The following is a 20,233-nucleotide window of genomic DNA, read 5'->3' as shown; positions in this document are numbered from 1 at the left end:
CATTAAAATATCATGATTATCTTTTACTATTTATCAAAGTTAAGCATCTAATACCAACTGAATGGTATCTTGATTTGTTTTATAACCTACCTATATTACCCTTCACACACACCACGTTCATAGGGTTCCCTCCCACCAAATCATACACTCTTCTTCGCTCCCAAACCAAGAGCCGCACAAAATCAAAACGTGATTTCCCGTTTTTCTCTTCTTCAATTCCTTTTCTCACTAAAAAAATCTAATCGGAATTTTCAGAACATTCGAAGTCAATTATATGATCGTCAATGGCAGATCCACGAAAAGTGAATGATCGGTGATGGTAGACCGCCGCAACATACGGTAGGTTTGGATCTGAACTTGGATGATGTTCAAAAGAAACGGCTGTTATTGTGGATTATGGGCACAAAGAAGAGGGCAATGTCTCCTGAAGCTGAGGTACACATTTGTAAACGTAGTGAAAGGTATTGAATTCTACTTTTTCTCCAATTTGGATTGAATGATCGGTGATTGTACGATGGAGAAATAGTGGCGACTGGTCGAGTAATGTATGTGAAGATTTACACGGGTTTGATTCACGGTTATCGTCTATTTATTTTTTTATATATTTTTCTCCCTAAACATTTACATGTTTAATTGAGATGGAAATGTTGTCTGGATTTTATATACATAATATCAATGGACATAATTTGTATGGCTTTTTAGTGATTCCTTTGTTGATTTAGATGATCCAATTTCCAGGTATTTCCGCTGTTTCCACTAGAATCAAGGTTGTTTCTTCTCTGTTTTTATTGTGTTGTGATCGCCGGTTGATTGTTCTTCATGTTGAAATTGATTTCCCCCTTTTATTGTCTGGTTTTTGTCTCCCATTAGGGCCCAGGGTTATTCAAGATTTTGGCTGTTGGCCTTCTATTATCTTTCTTCGTGTTTTGGTGATTTCTGAATTATTTTGTTCATGTGGACTGGTATAACCCTGATTCTCTCAAATCTTTAGAATGATTTTTCGAGTTTGATTGCCTGGGAATGCTTCTGCAATCAATGATAATCTGTTTGGTTCATTTTTCGTGCTTTTCAACTTCTTTATTTTCATGGTCCATGAAGGATTTGAAGCTGAAGAAACAGCGGTTCATTGGCTCCTCTGTCTCCACATGGTAATTTCTTCTTAAAAATTGTGCAATTTGTTTACTTTACGCAAGGAAATATAAGACCTCACTTGGTAGCATGTATGTCATCTCAAGAACCAAATTGAATCCGAAATAACACAAATTGCATTTTTTATATGTCGAATTTGCTTTTGTAATTTTTTTTTTAAAAAGCATCCATATCGTTGTACAAATTACCTTACGATATCTAAGGCCCCAACCAAAAATTGGATTCTGTGTACATATAAAGCCGATGAATCAAAGATAGTGGATTCAAATGCATTGCTCCTAATTTTCTAGAGTTTCATCCAATAGGAGATTCAGGATTGTCATACAAAATACTATGTGATGTAAGTTGTTCTTTGCTTAGAACTCCATGGGATTCAATCCTTTACATCTTTTATCTTTCCTCTTGGCCCTTACAGTGAAGACTAACAGAATTGGGGAAATTTAAACTTTGTTTAATTTTAAACTTCTATTATTAAAATTTTCATGTTGGTGCTGATGCAACAGAGGAAGGGAAAAAATAATTTCAAAAAGCATATAGGTTGTAATGCCCGAATTTTGAAAAAAAATAAAATTGTGGCAGTAGTTGTGATGGTTTATGACTTTACGTTATGAATGGTAATGAATGTTGTAGAATGGAATAGATAATGGATGGGTAGAATCAAAGGTTGAATTTGAGCTAAATAGGTAATAGAAGTGCAGAAACGGTATGAAAAATGTGGCAGTAGTTGTGGTTTTAGCATAATGTTTTGTACATTGATTGTTGGAACTTTTCAAGTTCTCAATCTTGATTTTGATGTAACAAAACTTGTTATTGTGTTTCTAACATATTTACTCAAGTGTGAAGTTGTTAACACAAGAAGCAAACTGAAATCGAATTCTGCACAAACTGAATTTCTGGCAAGCTTCGGTGTTTGGAAGATATATCTCAACTGGAAGATCCAAATAACAATCCGCTAATTGGACTGATTAGAAAACTTAATTTGGAACAAGTCGTATTTCACGTCAGTTGGGCAAAATCGGATGTTATCAAGGTCTAACTGATCGCTCAATTACCGAACCGATCATACGAAAACAGCAATCAGTTGGGTTTGAGCAGCTGCGGTATTTTGGTCATATCTCTCAGCTCGGTTATCGAAATGAAGCGATTCAGTATGCGTTAGAAAGATAAGACGATGATCTATAAATCATCTTCAGAAGTCAAAGTCTAAATCGAAGCTTAAGATGCTGATAAATGACGATGACGTTACTGGTTCTGCACAAACTGAAATCAGCTAGGCTGATTTCAGCACACCAGCTGAAACTGAACTAACTGCTGACCAACCAACTGAACTGAACCAGTTGCTGACCAACTGAAGACCAGTTGAACCAGACCAGTTGAACTGAACCAGACCAGCTGTAACTGAACCGAACCAGTTGACCCGAACCAGCAGCTGACCAACTGAACTGAACCGAACCAGCAGCTGATCAACTGAACTGAACTGAACTGAACCAGCTGCTGACCAGTTGAACTGAATGACCAGTTGAGTTGACCAGAGTTGACCAGTCGGGAAAATGTCCAGCAAGACGAATTTGACCGTTGCAATTCCAGAAACAGTACAGGAAATTTCTAAACGGTCATATTCTTGTGTCTAACGTATATATCAATGTTGGAGCCTATAAATACAACATCTTGAAGATCAAACAATAGCTTTGGAAGAGGATTCAAAGCATGAGCAGTTAGCATGAAGAAATCAGCTAGTTGAGAGCACAAGCCCTTGTGTGAGGATACATTTGAGATGTACACTGTAAATGATAAATTTCTCACACACAATCACTCACACATATACAAGAGAGTTGAACTTCAAAGATTAGTTGAGTGAGTCTTGCACAAAGACAATAAACTTGTGTACGTAGTCTTTGCATATGAGACATTAAACAATATGCTGATTGTGAGGTGCTGCCTACAATCTTGAGTGCTAGGAGTTCAGTTTAGGCAGTGTGTAAGTCCTAGCTGAATGGGTTTGTACAAAGTGTTGTATAAATCAAAGTCTTCTAGTGAATCCTTCCCAAGTGTAAGAAGGGGTGAAGTAGGAGTATTTAAATCTCCGAACATCCATAAACAAATTCGTGTCTATTTGTTTATTGCATTTACTTATCATTTTCATAGTTTTAAAGAAGCATTGTTGAAGCATTTTATGTGTTCTTCAAAAACCAAAATATTGCATACTAATTGTTTGATAAAATGCTTCAATTAAAATATTTTTACTCATTCAACTTGCATATATTTTAAATAGTTTACAAAATATTTAATCGGTTTCTACGAAGGATTATTTCGAGTAATTTCCGCTTGGTTTGAACACCAAACTCGATTTAATTCATCGGTGTTCAACATTTCAAGAACCGAGCTATTGTAGTTCATCGATTTTTCGCCCTAACCGATCCTAACAAGTGGTATCTGAGCGGGTTGTTCTTGAAATAACATTGAAACTGATTTTGATGTTTAAAATTCGAAATTTCAGATTTTTACACATATATATGCAAAACTGAATTTTCGCGCAGCTTGCAGCGACCGTAGGAAAAATGGCATATCTCCTTGCTCGAGTGTCCAAATGATGAACCGCTTTTTGCGTTGCAAACTAGACTCATAGAGGTTTACAACGGTATAAAATTTTGCAGCCTAATTATGCTTTGAGAAAATACAGTTTATTCGTTGAAGGCAGAGCATATGTGCTGCAGCAGAAAATGAGCCATGGAGAAAATTGGTTAGTTATCCCTCTTCTTTTATAATTTTCAAATTTTCAAAAATATAGGGGGATAACTCATTATAATGGAGAGATTATTTTTAAATATTGAGGGGGAGAAAATTTTGTTTAAAATGTTTTGAAAATATGACTTTTTGATTCACACAAAAAGGGGGAGAAATATGTTAGTTGAGTTGATTGTTTATCCAAGTTTTGTGATCATAAAAAAGGGGGAGATTGTTGGAACTTTTCAAGTTCTCAATCTTGATTTTGATGTTAACAAAACTTGTTATTGTGTTTCTAACATATTTACTCAAGTGTGAAGTTGTTAACACAAGAAGCAAACTGAAACCGAATTCTGCACAAACTGAATTTCTGGCAAACTTTGGTGTTTGGAAGATATATCTCAACTGAAATATCCAAATAACAATCCGCCAACTGGACTGATTAGAAAACTCAATTTGGAAAAAGTCGTATTTCACGTCAGTTGGGCAAAATCGGATGTTATCAAGGTCTAACTGATCGCTCACTTACCGAACCGATCATACGAAAACAGCAATCAGTTGGGTTTGAGCAGCTGCGGTATTTTGGTCATATCTCTCAGCTCGGTTATCGAAATCAAGCGATTCAGTATGCGTTGGAAATATATGACGATGATCTACGAATCATATTCAGAAGTCAAAGTCTGAATCAAAGCTTAAGATGTTGATAAATGACGATGAAGTTACTGGTTCTGCACAAACTGAAATCAGCTAGGCTGATTTCAGCACACCAGCTGAAACTGAACCAACTGCTGACCAGTTGACCAACCAACTGAACTGAACCAGCTGCTGACCAACTGAAGACCAGTTGAACCAGACCAGCTGAAACTGAATCGAACCAGTTGAACTGAACCAGCTGACCAACTGAACCAAACCAGCAGCTGACCAACTGAACTGAACTGAACTAGCTGCTGACCAGTTGAACTGAATGATCAGTTGAGTTGACCAGAGTTGACCAGTCGGGAAAATGTCCAGCAAGACGAATTTGACCGTTGCAATTCCAGAAACAGTACAGAAAATTTCCAAACGGTCATATTCTTGTGTCTAACGTATATATCAGTGTTGGAGCCTATAAATACATCTTGAAGATCAAACAAGAGCTTTGGAAGAGGATTCAAAGCATGGGCAGTTATCATGAAAAAATCAGCTAGTTGAGAGCACAAGCCCTTGTGTGAGGATACATTTGAGATGTACACTGTAAATGATAAATTTCTCACACAGAATCACTCACACATATACAAGAGAGTTGAACTTCAAAGATTAGTTTAGTGAGTCTTGCACAAAGACAATAAACTTGTGTATGTAGTCTTTGCATATGAGACATTAAATAATATGCTGATTGTGAGGTGCTGCCTACAATCTTGAGTGCTAGGAGTTCAGTTTAGGCAGTGGGTAAGTCCTAGCTGAATGGGTTTGTACAAAGTGTTGTATAAATCAAAGTCTTCTAGTGAATCCTTCTCAAGGGGAAGAAGGGGTGATGTAGGACTATTTAAATCTCCGAACAGCCATAAACAAATTCGTGTCTATTTGTTTATTGCATTTACTTTTAATTTTCATAGTTTTAAAGAAGCATTGTTGAAGCATTTTATGTGTTCTTCAAAAACCAAAATATTGCATACCAATTGTTTGATAAAATGCTTCAACAAAAATATTTTTACTCATTCAACTTGCATATATTTTAAATGGTTTACAAAATATTTAATCGGTTTCTACGGAGGATTATTTAGAGTAATTTCCGCTTGGTTTGAACACCAAACTCGATTTAATTAATCGGTGTTCAACATTTCAAGAACCGAGCTATTGTAGTTCATCGATTTTTCCCCCTAACCGATCCTAACATTGATCCAATTGATGTGATGCCACTTTCATTAGAAAGATAAGACATAAGGCTATAACTTTCTTATTTTGAGTTTTGGTCAAATCATTAGGGAAGACGAGACAAAAGTGGCCCGAAGTGTGTTGTGTGTATCGTCGTTCCTGCACTGACAAATGTTGGGAGATTGAGCATAACGTTTTACTCAGACCTCCAAATGACATGAGGCCAATTGGAGATGCAAGCCAAGACATAGAGCTACAACTTTCTTGTTGACCACTTTCGCAAATTCTGAAGTTAAAAATTCGTTTTTGGCAGAATATGGCGCGCCCCTGCGCCAGATCCCGCGAGATGACGCGCCCGGTGCTGAAACTTTGGGTGTTGGGCAGTATGGTGCGCGCCCCTACGCCAAAACACGTGCCATGGCGCCCAGCACTTGTACAAAAAAGTGTTTTGAGATTTGGATGATATATATTAGATTGGGGAATGATTTTTGTATCATTTCTTCTCATCCTCATTTTTCTCCATCGGTTAGAAGCTAGGGTTCTTCCATTTTTCTTCTTTCCCTCCTATCATCTCTTGATTTATTCCTTCAATCCAAATTGGTATCTTCATCTACTCTAATAGAAAGATCAAGGTAAGTTATTACTTTGTCTTGTTCTTGGATTTCTTGAGTTGTAAGTTTGTATTGGTAAGTTTTCGACTTACGGGGGATTGAAAGCTTAAGAAAATGATATTAATGGATTTTTTTTTTATTTGATCTTGTAGAATCATCACCAAGTGCCAAGACTAGTCTATCACTATTTGGTTGTAAGTAGATTCTTCCTTAGAATGCATCTCATGAGCTATGTATATGATAAATGAAGATTCAATTTATTTTAGCTCCTTTAAATCATTGATTATGTATATTGTATGTATTGATATTTTGAAAAGAAATGGAATTGAAGACAAGGGCAAAGTAAAGGAGCTAACTCTTTAGCACGCAAGCCACGTGTTTGATAAAATGACTCAATGAATGTTTTTATAGAATATTACGGTTAAGAAATGATACGGATTCATTCTTTACACAATTGTTGGGATTTGAGTTTTCTTGAATATCTAATTTGCGGATCTTGATTTGAAGTAGTATTGAATTAATTATGAATTTTGAACAGAAACTACTCTGTTTTGATAAATGATCCGAGTTCTTGAGTTATAGTAGAATTCAGAGGTTGAAGACTTCTCAACTACACATTTCGATCACTTTTTAGTAATATTTGAAAGGTATGTTACGGTCGGTAACATACGAGGTAAAAGTATCATTTTTATTTTAAATAGAAAATTCGATGGCTTGATGAATTACTTGTGATTTGTTGATGATTGATCTTTTGAGATTAGCTTATTATGATATTGACTTGATGAGATTGAAATGCATCATTGCATTGCATATTGAGCCACTTTTCTATTCAGATTTGATATGGCGAAATCGCCTTGACTTATTGATTTTTTGGACGTATGGGGCTATAGTTGAGTTGGCATAGCGTATGCGGAGGTCGCTGCTATGGCCTGAATACTCTCTATAGGCGCACCATAGTCCAGGGATTGTAGAACACCGCAAACCACCCCGAGCGGATGAGTCGGTAGATGTTGCTGGGGGATTCTCTTTCCTTGGGTACCCTATGACCAGATGATTCACTTGATCTTGAGATTTATTGACAGCCCACAGCTTCTGATCATACATTGCATTATATTGCATCTTTATGAATTTATATGAACTATTCGAAAATTTAATTCTCATATGTTATTGATTGTATCATACTGGGTTTACACTCACCGGCACGTCGGCTACCTCTTATTTTCATGTGCTTGACTGTAGGTGAGGCGAGGCTTGGGATGCCAGAGTCCAGCTCCAGGCGAGGAGATACGAGTTAGAGTGGGATTCTCGGGTCTTAGGAGCTATTTGATGATGTTTGGATTAATTTGGCCACTAGTTTATTTTGGCATGTTGAACATATATTTCAAACATTTGAGACATTTAAATTATTTTTAAGATGTTTATGTGGATTTGTGAACCACACATTATGTATTTGACTCAATCATTTGGTCTATTATATTTATAATCATTAATATTAGATGTCGGACCCGAGGCCCACATTAGGTGGTATCAGAGCGTAAGATATTTGGGAACAGGGTAGATCGAGTCAGTTCGAATTGCTTGATCATGAGATATGTTTGCTAGCATTATCATTGTACCATAATGTGAAATACATGATTATAATTGAGATATTATATTGTTGAGCTTTATTTGGGATTTTTGAGATTGTTGAGTCTCGAGAGCCAGAGATGATTGATACAAGATTGAGATGATTATGATATTGTGATTTTATATGTGTTGATATATTGTATATCAGACATGGCTACTCGTGGTAGAGGTCGTGGTAGACCTAGACAGAATATACCTGTGGCACAAGATCAAGGCAGTGCTACTCATACTCAGATGGATATAACTCCGACTCCGATGGAGATACTAGTTGGCCAGATTTCAATCTTTGCACCCACCGATGTTGAAGGGTACCGAGAATGCATTAGAGTGTGAGAACTGGTTGGAGAATATGGATCGATTATTTGAATCTCTTGAGTATCCAGATGATCGTAGGATCAAATTAGTTGTTCATCAGTTATTAGATGTTGGCTAAGAGTTGGTGGATCATGACAAAGAAAGCTTTAGAGAGTCGAGGTACGATTGTTACCTGGGATATTTTTAAATCTGAATTTTATCAGCGTTTCTTTCCTACCTCTTACAGGAAAGATAGGGGAGCCGAGTTTGAAAATTTAAAGCAAGGAAATCTGAATATTGAGGAATACTGTTGCCAAGTTCTCGAATTTACTGAGATTTGCTCCTCATGTAGCATCCGATGAAGAAGCTAAGGCCGATCATTTCATAAATGGTCTTAATCCTGATATATTTACCCTGGTTAATACTGGAAGGCCTAACACTTCTGCTGAGGCTCTTGATCGAGCCAAGGGAGCTGAAACTGGAATCATTAGGCAGAGAGGTTCTCAATATTCGCAACGACCCCAACAGTCCAAAGTTCCGACAGCAGTTCAGACAGGGTAATAGTGGCGGAAACAGTGGCAAAACAAGAGAAAAATTTAGGGCTAGAAGCAAGCAATTCAAGAGACATGGCAGTAATTTTTCGAGTTCTAGTGGATCGAGACAGTCTGGTTCAGTTCAGAGCACTGGTTATTCATGCCAGACTTGTGGTCAGTGTGGTGGTAGACATTATACCGATCAGTGTAGAGGAGTCTCATGAGCTTGCCACTTGTGTAACCAAGTGGGACACTATGCTCGAGTGTGTCCTAATCGTGGCAGTGATATATCTCAGATTGTGGGATCATCGAAACAGACACCTCACCAGAATCTCCAGACTCCTACAGTTCATTCCTATCAGCAATCAAACTGGTCAGATCAGAACAAACAGAGTGGTAGTCATAGGGCAGGACAGCCACCTAGACAGCAGGCCCGAGTTTTTGCACTCACTGAGGATGAGGCACATAATGCTCCAGATAATGTTATTTCAGGTAATTGTTTTCTCTCAGGTTATGCTGCTTATGTTTTGATGGATACTGGTGCATCACATACTTTCATAGCTGAACACTTTGTCACATTGCATTCGTTGCATTCTATAACATTATCATCTACCTTATCTATTTCTACTCCACTGGGCAAAGTGATGAGGTCTGCTGAAATGTTAAGTGGTTGTGAATTTCGTTATGAGAATAATGTCATTGAGCTTGATTGCATTGTGCTGGAGATGTCTGATTTTGACTGCATAGTTGGTATTGACATGTTGACAAGATACATGGCTACTGTAGATTTTTTTCAGAAGATTGTTAAGCTTAGGCCTCATATGACAGATCACTGGACGTTTTATGGTAAGTGTTCTCGAGCTAAGATTCCTTTGATATCTGTTTTGTCCATGACTCGTTTGTTGCAGAGAGGAGAAGAATGTTTCTTGGTTTATGCAATTGATATTTCAAGGTCAGTACCTAAATTGGCAGATATTCCAATTGTTAGTGAATTTTCAGATGTATTTCAGATGAAATTCCAGGATTTCCTCCAGTCCGAGAGATTGAGTTCAACATTGAGTTGATGTCAGGTACACAGCCTATTTCTAGAGCTCCTTATAGGATGGCGCCAATTGAATTGAAGGAACTAAAGGAACAACTTGAGGATCTATTGGCTAAAGGATATATAAGACCAAGTGTTTCACCTTGGGGTGCTCCAGTTTTATTCGTGAAGAAGAAAGATGGGTCTATGAGGCTTTGTGTCGATTATAGACAGTTGAATAAAGCCACAGTAAAGAATAAGTATCCTTTGCCAAGGATTGATGATCTTTTTGACCAGTTGCAGGGTTCTTCGGTATATTCTAAGATTGATTTAAGATCCGGATATCATCAGTTAAGAGTTAGAGAGGACAGATGTGCCTAAGACTGCTTTTCGTACCAGGTATGGGCATTTTGAATTTTTGGTTATGCCTTTTTGGTTGACCAATGCACCTGCAGTGTTTATGGATTTGATGAATCGTGTGTTTCAACGGTATATAGATCAATTTGTTGTGATCTTCATTGATGATATTCTTATTTATTCAAAATCTGAAATTGAGCATGCCGAACACTTGAGAGTTGTACTGCAGATTTTGAGAACTGAAAAGTTGTATGCTAAATTATTCAAGTGCGATTTTTGGTTGGATAGAGTGGTTTTCCTTGGACATGTGATTTCAAGTGCTGGTATATCAGTTGATCCGAGTAAAGTTGAGGCAGTCATCAATTAGTGTAGACCGACATCAGTTCCTGAGGTGCGTAGTTTTATGGGTTTGGCAGGATATTATCGCAGATTTATTGAAGGATTCTCACAGATTGCGAGGCCAATTACCCAGCTGACACAAAAGAATGTACCATTTATTTGGTCACCGGCATGTGGGGCTAGTTTTGTTGAACTTAAGCAGAGATTGACTAGTGCTCCGGTTCTGACCTATCCCATCAGGTGTTGGAGGATTTACAGTGCACACTGATGCTTCACATCAAGGACTGTGTTGTGTATTAATGCAGCATGGCCGTGTTGTTGCCTATGCTTCACGACAGCTGAAGCCACATGAGTCTAAATACCCAGTGCATGACTTGGAACTAGCAGGAGTGGTTTTTGCGCTAAAGATTTGGCGTCACTACTTGTATGGGGAGACATTTGAGATATTCACTGATCATAAGAGTTTGAAATACCTCTTTTCACAAGCGGAGCTGAACATGAGACAGAGGCGTTGGTTAGATTTGTTGAAAGACTATAATTGCGAAATAAAATATTATCCAGGAAAGTCTAATGCAGCAGCCGATGCTTTGAGCAGAAAAGTATGCAATATGTCTTGATCACTAGCAGTGTATCTGACTTAATAGAAGAATGTTGTCTTTTTGGTTTGGATTTTGTGGTAGATACTCAACCTGTAAGAGTATTTATGATTCAGGCAGAGCCAGAGTTGTTTGTAAAGATTAAAGAGGCTCAAAGGTTAGATCAAAGCATTCAGAAATCAGTTGAACTCGTCAGATCAGGACATCGATCAGAATTTCAGGTCAATAATGAGGGTATTTTGTTTGTGAATGATCGTATTGTAGTTCCTAATATTTCAGATTTGAGGATACAGATTTTGCGTGATGCTCATTGCAGTAAATTCAGTGTACACCCTGGAAGTAAAAAATGTACAATGATTTGAAGAAACAATTTTGGTGGAAAAGAATGAAATCTGACATAGCAAGATTTGTATCTCGTTGTTTGAATTGTCAACAAGTGAAAGCAGAAAGAAACTGACCAGGAGGTCTTTTGCATAGCCTTAAGGTTCCAGAATGGAAGTGGGACCATATCACCATGGACTTTTTCACGAAATTGCTGAGGTCGTCGAAGGGTTGCGATTCAATTTGGGTTATCGTTGATAGATTAACCAAGTATTCATGTTTTATTCCTTATCATATGACATATAGGCATGATCAGATGGCCAGATTGTACATCAGAGAAGTTTTGAGATTGCATGGTGTTCCTAAGTCCATGGTATCTGATCGTGATCCCAGATTTTTTTTCTCATTTTTGGCAGAGTTTACAAGAGGCCCTTGGTACTCGTTTGCATTTGAGTACAGCCTATCATCCTCAGACAACGGACAGTCAGAACGTACTATTCAGACATTAGATGATATGCTGAGAGCTGTAGTTATGGATTTTGGCATTGGTTGGCAGGATTCGTTACCACTTGTCGAGTTTTCTTATAACAATAGTTATCAAGTGAGCATTGGAATGTCACCATTTGAAGCACTATATGGCAGGAAGTGTCGATCTCCTTTGTATTGGGATGATTTATCTGAAGCACCAATTGTAGGACCTGTTATGATATGAGATATGACAGAGAAGGTGAAATTGATTCAGAGTCGTATGCGAGCTGCTCAGGATAGGCATGCTAAGTATGCGAACATCAGAAGACGACCGTTGATTTTTGAGAAAGGTGACAGAGTTTTTCTGAAAATATCTCCTTTCCGTGGTACAGTTAGATTTGGAAAGAAGGGTAAATTATCACAAAGATTCATAGGTCCGTATGAGATTTTGGAACGTGTTGGTGACTTGGCTTATAGATTAGCTATTCCTCCTGCGTTATCAGGTGTTCATGATGTTTTTCATGTGTCCATGTTGAGGAAATATCATCCAGATCCTTCTCATGTACTTCCACCCGATGAAGTTGGGTTAGATCAGAATTTGAGCTACATTGACAGACCGATTCAAATTCTAGATAGAAAAGATAAGCAACTCAGAAATAAATTGATACCGTTGATTAAAGTACAGTGAAACATACATGGTGTCGAAGAGGCAACTTGGGAATTAGAAGATAAAATGAGACATAAATATCAAGAGTTATTCAAATGAAGTACGCTTCTATTCTCGATTTTATTTTCAGTATTGATCATTACACGTTAGACTTGAAAGAGATTATTGATTTCGATGACGAAATCTATTTTTAGAGGGGAGGGATTGTAATGCCCGAATTTTGAAAAAAATAAAATTGTGGCAGTAGTTGTGATGGTTTATGACTTTATGTTATGAATGGTAATGAATGTTATAGAATGGAATAGATAATGAATGGGTAGAATTAAAGGTTGAATTTGAGCTAAATAGGTAATGGAAGTGCAGAAACGGTATGAAAAATGTGGCAGTAGTTGTGGTTTTTAGCATAATGTTTTGTATATTGATCCAATTGATGTGAGGTCCACTTTCATTAAAATGATAAGACATAAGGCTATAACTTTTTTATTTTGAGTTTTGGTCAAATCATTAGGGAAGACGAGACAAAAGTGGCCCGAAGTGTGTCGTGTGTATCGACGTTCCTACGCTGACACATGTTGGGAGATTGAGCATAACTTTTTACTTAGACCTACAAATGACATGAGGCCAATTGGAGATGCAAGCCAAGACATAGAGCTACAACTTTCTTGTTGACCACTTTCGCAAATTCTGAAGTTAAAAATTCGTTTTTGGCAGAATATGGCGCGCCCGGTGCTGAAACTTTGGGTGTTGGGCTGTATGGTGCGCGCCCCTACGCCAAAACACGCGCCATGTCGCCCCAGCACTTGTACAAAAAATGTGTTTTGAGGTTTGGATGGTATATATTAGATTGAGGAATGATTTTTGTATCATTTCTTCTCATCCTCATTTCTCTCCATCGGCTTAGAAGCTAGGGTTCTTTCATTTTTCTTCTTTCCCTCGTATCATCTCTTGATTTATTCCTTCAATCCAAATTGGTATCTTCATCTACGGTAATAGAAAGATCAAGGTAAGCTATTACTTTGTCTTGTTCTTGGATTTCTTGAGTTGTAAGTTTGTATTGGTAAGTTTTCGACTTACGGGGGATTGAAATCTTAAGAAAATGATATTAATGGATTCTATTGTGGTTTGATCTTGTAGAATCATCACCAAGTGCCAAGACTAGTCTATCTCTATTTGGTTGTAAGTAGATTCTTCCTTAGAATGCATCTCATGAGCTATGTATATGATAAATGAAGATTCAATTTATTTTAGCTCATTTAAATCATTGATTATGTATATTGTATGTATTGATATTTTGAAAAGAAATGGAATTGAAGACAAGGGCAAAGTAAAGGAGCTAACTTTTTAGCACGCACGCCACGTGTTTGATAAAATGATTCAATGAATGTTTTTATAGAATATTACGGTTAAGAAATGATACGGATTCATTCTTTACACAATTGTTGGGATTTGAGTTTTCTTGAATATCTAATTTGCGGATCTTGATTTGAAGTAGTATTGAATTAATTATGAATTTTGAACAGAAACTACTCTGTTTTTATAAATGATCCGAGTTCTTGAGTTGTAGTAGAATTCAGAGGTTGAAGACTACTCAACTACACATTTCGATCACTTTTTGGTAATATCTGAAAGGTATGTTACGGTCGGTAACATACGAGGTAAAAGTATCATTTTTATTTTAAATTGAAAATTCGATGGCTTGATGAATTACTTGTGATTTGTTGATGATTGATATTTTGAGATTAGCTTATTATGATATTGACTTGATGAGATTGAAATGCATCATTGCATTGCATATTGAGCCACTTTTCTATTCAGATTTGATATGGCGGAGATCGCCTTGACTTATTGATTTTTTGAACGTATGGGGCTATAGTTGAATTGGCATAGCGTATGCGGAGGTCGCTGCTATGGCCTGAACACTCTCTATAGGCGCACCATAGTCCAGGGATTGTAGAACACATCAAACCACCCCGAGCGGATGAGTCGGTGGATGTTGCTGGGGGATTCTCTTTCCTTGGGTACCCTATGACCAATTGATTCACTTGATCTTGAGATTTATTGACAGCCCACAGCTTCTGATCATACATTGCATTATATTGCATCTTTATGAATTTATATGAACTATTTGAAAATTTAATTCTCATATGTTATTGATTGTATCATACTGGATTTATACTCACGGCACGTCGGCTACCTCTTGTTTTCATATGCTTGACGGTAGGTGAGGCGAGGCTTGGGATGCCAGAGTCCAGCTCCAGGCGAGGAGATACGAGTTAGAGTGGGATTCTCGGATCTTAGGAGCTATTTGATGATGTTTGGATTAATTTGGCCACTAGTTTATTTTGGCATGTTGAAACATATATTTCAAACATTTGAGACATTTAAATTATTTTAAAGATGTTTATTTGGATTTGTGAACCACACATTATGTATTTGACTCAATCATTTGGTCTGTTATATTTATAATCATTAATATTAGATTTCGGACCCGGGGCCCCACGTAGGTTTTCGAGATCGATAAGGTGGAGCCGAGATGATAAGGTGAATAGCTAGCTGAGTGTATGTTATTTAAAAAAAACAGATGATGGGTCTACCACTTTGTTTTTCTCGAGATGATAAGGTGAATAGCTAGCTTCGACATGAGTTTTTTCTCATCCCTCTTCGATTTATTGTTTTTAAAATTGTCTGTCATCCTTTTTTGGTTATTAATTTTTTAATTCACTAGGAACAAATTTATCTTACTTTGCATAATATTGCTTTTTTTGAAATAAAAAAGAGATTTTCATTTATGTCAGTTTTAATAAAGTTTTTTATTTTAGTATACTCAATCTATGTAAGTTTTAAAAAATATTTTCTATAGCAATAATAATTTACTTTTTTGAAGATGTGTATCCTTGTGAGAATGACTTCTTCTTGAAGCCAAATCAAAAGTTTATTTTTTTGTTATCGAGCTCGGTGTTTTTTATATTGATGAAGGCTTCTTATTCAATTCTAGCTGAGAGTGAGGGAGGATGTTCAATATTTTATTCATTAATTTTTTTATTTTATTAGGTGTTCAATTTCAACCATCTCTCAATTGTCTCAACTCATCTACGTTTATTGAATTGTTCTCCTATATTGCAACACCATGTAACAAAATCTAAATTTATTGTTTTTATTAGCTCATGCATGCATTCAAAATTTTAAATTGTTTTTATTTTTGGGAAAAAAAATTTCTTTATGTTGTTTTTGGTCTTGCAATCAAATAAAAATAACTAAAAGAGCTATTTTATTTTATGTTTTTGGTTTACTATATAAATTTAAATTAAATTTAAATTGAGATCTCTATGATTGTTATGCCAAAAGATATAATACTCGAAGTAAATTTACTATTTAAACTTTTATATAATATTTCATCAAATACTATTTTATTTATTTTCCAACACCTTTTAATTTTATTTCGTGCTGCACATTTGAGATCTTTATGTAGGGCTTCTTAGGTTAATTTATATTTTTCCATATCTTTTTAATCATATCAGTGTATCAAAAAAATCCTATTTTATTTATTTTTCTCTTTGGCTGTGTTGATGACAACCTTTATATTTAAAAAAAATTCAGTTTTCACATGTTAATAATGAAAACCTTTAGTTTTTAAAAAATTTTATTCCAACGCTTTATAATTGTTTGTTATTGTTTTATGTTAGGATTTGAGTTCTGGTGAGACTTTTTATTATCAAATACTCCAGTTTATAATGCTTGGAAACATTACAAACGGTCAAATGTGTTGACAAGTTTATTGTTATTCTGTCACTTGAACTTGAAGAAAAAGATGTACATTGTCTTTATATTTTGTTAAGAGAAAAATTTTGGTTTGGAATTGGATGCAATGTTTTTATTTCACCTCATGTTGATTTATTCTTCAAACAAGATAATCGAGTTTTGTGGTTTTTTATAAATGTACTTGGAATTTTTTATGCTGATGAAAATTTAAACTTATTGAACTTCATAATGATCATTCAAGTTGTCTCAAAAGACACTTTTTATTTTGTCATACGTTGTCATATTACCTCATTCTGAAACTAACGAATTTTAAAATTTTATTTACAATATCTGAGTTTTAACAATTTTATTGTAGAAGTAAGAGTAAGTAAAAAACAGTGATCAAACACTACATCTCAACTAACAAATTTTAATTTTTTATTTATATTTCTCTTGCAGATATCTAAACATTTAAAAATAGAATCCACGAGTTCAGTAGAACATAGACGAAACATCAATGTCAATAACATGTCTTCTATCCAAAATGACGGCGCAAATCAACAACAAATGTCTCCGCAAGTATGATATTTTTTTTCTTTCAAAATGTCAAGTAAACATTTTGATACTTTATTGTGGACAATTCTAAAAAAATTAGAAAAAATTTATATTTTAACAATCAAATTCTTTCATGATCAATCAACATAACACAATAGTATTAATATATATAATTTTTTATATATTTCGTATTTAGACAAAAACGACGATATATAGACAAAATATAGCTTCAAATAGTTTACGACAATTCCATGTACATACATGCACAAAAATAATTCGATCAAATTTTCCTGAAATGTATTCCATTATTATTTTGTCATTTTCACAAGTACATTTACTATTGGTCTATAATTCTATGAAGGATATGACAAATTCCAACTCTTACATCATGGAAAGACGACAAATGCTAACGCATAATGAACATGAAAGAATACATTCTATGACCCAACAACGACGACAATCTTACCTTGCTCGACGTCGATCGAATTACCAAATTAGAAGAATGGATTTTACTTCTTCCATTTCTACTTCATCTTTGTATTATTCATTTTGGTCAAGTGATCTACTTACAATATTTCGGTTTTTTTCCAAATAATAGGAGTTTGCCAATTTCTACTTTATTTACCATATATTAGCGAAATACTTGCAATAATTTACATTTTGTTCTGTCATATCAATTTTTTATAGCACGCTTTAATAGATTGTTCTATTAATTTTATATGTTTATGTTGTACTATTTATAACCAGAGTGAGTTTAGCTTATGCATAAAATGCTTAAAGATAACTTCAATTTTAATTGTTTTTTGTTCTATTTATTAGCTGAATGTAGAAGACAAATTTTAGGTTTTTATATTCAATAAATTTTTGTTTGATGATATTCTCATAATTTTTGGACAATCTTTTGACAATTTGTTTACTTCTTTTACATTGAAATTTATCATTATTTCACATGAGATGATATTACCGCTTCAAAAGAATATTATTTTTATAATCAACACCTATATCATGTTTTGGTGTCAAGTACAAAATGTTTAAGCTTTGGAATCCCTTGCTTTTTATGGAACAAGTATAAAATGTTTTGGTGTCATTGTGTTGTAATATCATGAATGTTTTATATATTAGCCTCATATATTCATGACACACCCAACGCGTGTGCCTCGGTGGCTAGTATTAAAAATATTTCAAGGTCAAAATTATTCAATTTTCGTAAAAAAAATCAATTTTAACTCATAATTTTAAAAATCATAAAATCAAACATGGGCCCAAAATTTTCAAGCCCATGGGCTAGAAACTACGTAAGACCATCTCAGGCTTCTCCGATTTCTGACCTAACTGCTGCCCAAAATTTTCGGCCAACCGCCGAAGGACGGAAGCCTTTTTTCATGAAATAGCCATGTATTATTTTTTATTCTTAAATCTCATATGGGCCTTCACTGTCGCCCAGATCTGCAGCAGCTGCTAGCATGTGTTCTGCCCGGACTTGAATTTGGTGATTAGAGTTTGATGAATTCAAAATTTGGAAGTTGTGATAGTTAGCCTGACTACTAAATTTAGTAGGAGAGTGAAACTAACTAAAACTTTGTGAAGAAGTTCTAAATTTGGTAACTACAAAAAATGAATAAGTGGAAATTTTGTTATTAGAAATATTCATTTTACATCATAACAACGAGTAATCACGTTACTCAGTGATATATAGTCGTCAATCGAGATTATGATAATCATTGATTGTTTGATTAATAAACTTCGAGTTTCCTATTTAAAATTGAATTTTTAAAATTTTCTAATTGGTTAAATCACGTAAGGAAAATTCTTGAAAGTTCTAGAGTCTCATAGATAGATAAAGGCTTATCTATTCCTATCAAATCTTGTTCGAAAGTTGATAAAATAAACAAAGGAGATTTGACAATAGCAAAACTCCTGGTTCTAGAAGGATCCTTGTACACTTGAGACATTACATATATGTGATAAAATATTTATTACAAACAATGCAATGAAGAAAATCAAGATTTATTACAAACAACGGAATCAAGAAAATCTAGACAAGTCACGTTACGGCCGAGCACCACCACACCGCAATGTTCCGATGTCACTGTCAGAATCTCGTCGTTTTTTGGTGGTTGATCTCAACGCATAATTGTGTTTATATTTTTAATATAATATAGAAAAGGAACAAAGTTTTCAATCGTTGACCTTAATTCTTGGATTTTGAAAAAAGACGACTTTTAGTTGATCATTCATAAAAATATATAACAAGAGTTATCTGCACTTAAAACCAGAAATAATTGGAGTAAAACGTTTGACGCTATATATAGAATTTCAATAAATACCCTATGAATGGATTTAGATACGTGCAACACTCATTTCAAGTGTTCAAAACTGAAAATCTAAAAAACAAAACAAAAAAACAAAATTAACTTCTACTGCTTTTTGTACCTTGAACACTCACGGGCGAACACTGGGTCGGTTTAGTTTTTTTAAAATTGAGCTGATTGAAATATTCTTGACAAAATCGAGCGAATCAATTTTGAAGGCTTAACAAACCAAACCGAATTAAAAAGAAATCAGAGAAAAATAAAAACTTAAAAAAAAAAAGAGAAACTTATGGCTGCAGTGATACAACATTGTATCAATTGAAATTTGCAATCTTATTTCACCACAAGAGTCGCGATTTGCATCCAACAAAACCATTATCCACCGCTAACACGAATAAAAAAGAGAAAATGGACATCGTTCATCGATTGTTTCCATCCTATATGTAGGGGCACTACCCCATGATAGAATCAAGTGTCCTAAATTTAGTCACACATACATGAGGTCCACTAATTTTTTTAAAATCACATATGTGTGTGAATCTTGTCCATCCAAATAATGTGAGGGCAGTGCCCCACATGTAGCATCGACCTAACCTGGTTCATCGGACTTTACCTTAAATGGTGCGTAGGAAAGTCGATTAACTTTTGGGATGAAGAATTTTCTATTTCTAGCGGAATCGTAAGGGAGAAAATGGATACGTCTATCGACGTTGGATTGTATGGCAACTATTTTCTGCAGAAAGAGGGCAAGTATGGCAACAGACTTATTAATTACCAATTTAGAGCCCACGGACCAATGCCATGAATAATTAATATTATTTTAAAAATATTGGTTAGCTTGGTTTTAACTTAATTTTAATTAGTGCATTGACGCACGCTTGTATAATATTTTTTATAATTCATTTGATTTATATTTAAATGAGGATCAAAATGTAATTATAAGAAATAGCGATGAGCTATACTGTAATTTTGATATATAGATTAAAAAATAAATTGAAAAATAAAAGAATAAAAAAATGAGGATCAAAATATAATTATAAGGAATAGCGAGAGAATACACTGTAATTT

The 20,233-nt window shown here is 35.1% G+C and overlaps 1 long non-coding RNA gene across 1 annotated transcript; it reads left to right on the top strand.

Moving 5' to 3' along the window:
- LOC142525749 (uncharacterized) lies at positions 1–16,902 on the top strand. The gene is made up of 5 exons (XR_012815192.1): positions 1–435; positions 739–1,686; positions 15,065–15,101; positions 15,612–15,689; positions 16,758–16,902. It is a non-coding gene; the product is annotated as an uncharacterized LOC142525749 (long non-coding RNA).
- Positions 16,903–20,233: the final 3,331 nt, after the last annotated feature.

This window comes from Primulina tabacum, chromosome 15 (assembly GCF_025594145.1).
Source record: "Primulina tabacum isolate GXHZ01 chromosome 15, ASM2559414v2, whole genome shotgun sequence".
NCBI classification, from domain to species: Eukaryota; Viridiplantae; Streptophyta; class Magnoliopsida; order Lamiales; family Gesneriaceae; genus Primulina; species Primulina tabacum.
Note: the sequence above shows the minus strand (reverse complement) of the source record. Positions and strands in the feature narration are given on the sequence as shown.